A 4760-nucleotide genomic window follows, 5' to 3' on the forward strand; every position below is an offset into this window, starting at 1 on the left:
CTGCTCTGTTCAGCTACTCCTCTTCACCCAGTAAACAATGTGAAGTCCACTGTAATTCCTTGCCTTGGTACAAATCCAACATTTGTACTACCTGTAGATACAGCTGTCCTCTTCAGTCCACTCTGGATCTATGATCCATCTCTGGGGTCAGAACAACTCAGGACAAATTGGCTCCTTTTTCCTTGTTGCTTTCAGACTTATCCCTGCTGGATTCTGAGAATTCTCCTTTCCAGAGAACAATGTCTTAGACTACAGTTTTGTCCCCCTGGTTGGAATGCTCTGGTAAGAGGCTTCTGATGTCTTTGTGATGACCACAATTGGAAAAAAACTTTTTGTTTTCTCCTTTGATTTTGCTATCACTGCATGGTCCCACCTTCCTTCTAGGTATTTGTTGGAGGAATTGTGATGGAGAGATGTGCCATATTGCTTCTTCCTACAGTTGCTAGTGAAATTCTTATGACACTGGTCTCCAATAAACATGAAACTTTGACTCTGTTTTCTCTTCTATGTATACACACATAGGTAAGTAGATAGGTAAGCAGGTGGATAGATAGATAGATAGATAGATAGATAGATAGATAGATAGATAGATAGATAGATAGATGGATAATGGCTATCTAACATTAGTTAAACAAAGAGAGTTTAGGCAAAAGACATTTATTCAGGTTTCTAATTTCCATAACAACATTACAAATGGACAATCTTATAACAGGCTTTCTCTCTACTGACACTTGGTCTAAGCTCTCTTTCCTTCCTTCCTTCCTTCCTTCCTTCCTTCCTTCCTTCCTTCCTTCCTTCCTTCCTTCCTTCCTCCCTCCCTCCTTCCCTCCCTCCCTCTCCTTGAAAAAGCCAAGGTCCTGATGGGATGGTGGAACATGGATTATGTCTCTGGAAGTCACCCCATTTCTCAGTACACCCCTGTCCTGTGAGAAACTTTTCTCTTCTTCCAGAAGACATTTACAACACACACAGGGGTGTCTACCCTAAGGATTTTTGTCCCTGCCGTCCCAAGGACTCTCCCTAATGCCAGATCTCCACGGTCCATGCCTCTGCCAACTAAACAAAAAAACATGTCTTTTCTCCCTCGATATCTGGTACCAACAGTTATCTCTGCAGAGTCCCTGTAGTTTCCTGTCCATAGCTCCTAGACACCTGGACCCCTAATTAGCATCCCTGGCACACCTTTCCCTTGTCCCTTTTCCATGTATGCCCCAGCACCATCCTCACTAACTTGTAAGTTCCTTCAGAGCCCTCACCTGCCTTTGCTAAAGTGTTACCATAAACTCTTGCCACTTAACTAAGAGCAGCACTGCCATTCTCTCCTTAACAAAAGCTAAGCTCAAGTGAACCAGGCTGACTCGAAAAAAAAATTGGTTCACCCTCACTGGACATCTTGGAGCACATACTCAGTGACCACTTGAAGGGTATGTCATAGAAGAATTTCCTTCATAGTAAGGTATTGATGAAGTTTAGGGGTGCTGAGGATCCCAAAATACCGACAGTCCAGGTCATGCTCAAATAAATTCGACTCAAGCCTTCTTAAAGCCAAAGAAAACAAAGTTAATTAAAGATTTGCCAAATTGGGTTGCCTCTTAATGAACCTAAGCATTTGTAACACTTGTATTCACAAGCGGGCCAGACAGAATCCCAGCTAGACAGAGTCTGAGCTGGATTGCATCTGAGCACCTTCATGGAAGGGAGATATAACTAAATACAGAAAAGACTATCGGAGGGATCTGGGAGGGTGGTCTGGTAGTCCAGGGTGATGGGAGGAGGGGTTTAGGGAGGGTCTTGAGGAGAAGTCCAAGGAGGAAATCCAAGCAGGGTCAAAGGCTGGAAACAGCTGAAGGCTATCAGGAGATATTAGACAATGGAGGGTTTGGGTGGGAAGCAGGTGGGGCAATCCAGGGATCTTGATTGGGGCAGTATGGGAATGAATACAGATCTTGAAGTGAGTGGTCAGCAGGTAGGGGAATGGGGTTTTGATGGGATCAAGAGTGGGGGGTGCAACAGAGACCTGAGCAGAATGGTAATGAGAAGTCCATGGACTTCCAGAGACTGCTGGAACAAATGGGAAGATTAGATTTGAGTAAGCAAGGCCAGATTAAGTGGGAAGATTCAAGGGGAGCTCAAGGAGGCTCCCAGTGTCTGAACCCCATCAGTATGAGCTAGAAGAACCTGGAGGTCCTTTCCTATTCTGATAAAAATAATAGTAAATAAAGTGAATGAATGAATAAACAAATAAATAACTCCATTAATATGTCAATTCCTTTTTCCTCATCCTGAGAGACTCAAGTAAAAGGATCACTAATATGCATTTCTTTTTTGTTGGGGGGGGGTAGCTTACATTAAAATATTAAGCATTCTTCAGATATGACTTGTTAACATATCATTTTAAAACTGCACAGCAAATATTGTTTTACAAACCACAACTGAAGAGAGATCCTGCAAATCTGTATGAGCAGAATATTTACCAACAATGCTTGAGAGTACTACAGTGTAATTATTTCTTCAGTCAAATCAATTAGAACGAGGCCATCTCAGGTATTCCTTCATTACAGTCACTTGATCCATCTCTGATGTCTATTCTCCCCAAATTCTCCTTTGTAGGATCATTATCTTTCTTCTTCTCCTTGTCAGAAACTTTATCATAAGCATAAAATTTTCTCCTCTTAATATCTGGCAGTTTCATCAGATCACCACCCCATTCCCTGAAAGTTTCCAGATGTTTTGCATTCACAGTATCAGGATCTCCGTGTATCAGTTTCCCTCACATTCCATCTTCTGTTGACTTGTTTAACACAAGTATTTTCTTCCCTGTCTGCCTTTGGTGCTCTTCTGTAACTGAATGTGTTTCAGTACTCTGTTGAGAGTAAATAACTCAATCAGTTCACAAGCATCTTTCATTGTATACTCTCTTTTGTAGAGATCAAGGTGACTTTGAAGCCATTGCAGTTTCTCACCTAAAACGTTTAGACGTAAAGCCTTTTCATTCTTCAACTTTTCCTTTCTTGTTTGTGAGCTTCTTGATTGAGATATACTCAATACTTTTCCTACTAGAAGGATGAATAACTTTTCTCCTTCAGTGATTTTGACATGGTGAAGTCAACTATCCCAGCACTTGCTTACCTCCACTAACTCACTGTCTACAGAACTTCTCTGAAACCTACCTCTGATCACTATGGGCATTTTTTAATCCTTTTTTAATTTTAGACAACTACTAAAACTTAAATAAACAATAAGAAGAGAAAAAGATATATACCATAAACTTAAATATTAAAACAATACAAAATAAGAAAAGAAAAAATGGCATGTACATAGCAGAACATAAAGTAATAAATTTCCATTTCAAGATAGCCTATGTAATAAATACATGTTGTGTTGAGAGCTGTCCATCTTTTCTTTGCTTCCTTGTTAGTTGTCTTTTGATCTCTGCTGTGTACTTTTTACTTTGTTCTTTTTTCCCCTTTCTTCCCCCCATTTCCAAGAGGGCTACAATTAATTATTTATATGTAGATATAGACACTTAGGGCATTTTTATTGATTGTCCTCCATACCTAGGATTCTCAAGCTCATCTCCATCTTTAAGCTTTCTTGCCTCATTTGGGTTTCAGCTAAAATCTAACCTTCTGCTAGAAACATTTCCCAGTCATTCTTAATTGTAATTTCTTCTCTCTGAGATGATCTCCAATTTATCTTGGTCTTATTTGCACATAATTGCTTGCATATTATCTTTTCCAGTAGACTGTGAACTCCTTGAGTTGAACTGTTTTTAATTCTTTTTTTATTCCCAGGGCTTAGCACAGTGACCAGCATGTAGTAGGTATTTAATAAAAGCTTGTTGACTTGACTTGGAAGACAATACATAAATCAGTATTTCAAATAAATTCCAGTGACCAATTGCCTAACAAACTTTCCTTGTGTGCCCAATGAGTGCCTTAATCCTGGTTAAAAGAGAAGGAAACAAGGAAGACACTAAGATTCAAATTAATTGTTTTAAAAGATGAATGGAGACCAAGATGTCAGAAAAAAGGCAGCCACTCACCTGAGTTTTCCCCAAAACTCCTCCAAACACCTTAAAATAATTTCATAAAACAATTCCTAAAGTGGCAGAACCCACAAAAGGATTAGGTGAAATAATTTTCCAGCCAAAGATAACTTAGAAGGCCAGCAGGAAAGTCTGTCAGACATGGATGAGAGTAGAGAACAGTCCAACATAGCCTGCACCAGCACATATGCCACCCCAGCAAACCAGGAGCTGAGCTTGGGAGCCATTAAATCAGTAGTTGCAGCAGCTGCTTCTTGAGCTCTCAACCCACAGGCAGTAAAGGGTTTGAACAACTGATAAAAAGGAGAGTACAGGGGTCTCTTTGGTGCCATTGGGGGCAGGATTTTATTGCTTTGCCCATACTCAGATCTGGGTCACAGTCCTGGGTGGCAGGCCCAGGACAAGGAGACGCACTAGCACAGCAGAACTTGTGACTGCAGTGGAATGGGGTGGAAAACCTGTTCTGGAGCAGAAAGGAGTGCTTGTGGTCACTCACAGCCCAGAGCACAGGCCAGGAGAATAGTAAAAGCACCTCTCCTTAGATCATACCACCTTGGAAGAATTGAAAACTTACAGGTCCCTAGAAGTATCTCTGAAAAGAGTTGCACAAAACTCCTGAAGTTTGAGACAGTGTAGCCTCGATCCTGGAAACAGAGCCCCAGTTTAACAAAGAGCTAAAGTCAAGAAATAGACTGGGAAAATGAGCAGATAG

General features: G+C 40.8%; 1 pseudogene; it reads right to left on the reverse strand.

Annotated features, from left to right (window-relative positions):
* Positions 1-854: 854 nt before the first annotated feature.
* Positions 855-4380, reverse strand: LOC140507694 (translation machinery-associated protein 16 pseudogene; annotated as a pseudogene).
* Positions 4381-4760: the final 380 nt, after the last annotated feature.

This window comes from Notamacropus eugenii, chromosome 5 (genome assembly GCF_028372415.1).
Source record: "Notamacropus eugenii isolate mMacEug1 chromosome 5, mMacEug1.pri_v2, whole genome shotgun sequence".
NCBI lineage: Eukaryota > Metazoa > Chordata > Mammalia > Diprotodontia > Macropodidae > Notamacropus > Notamacropus eugenii.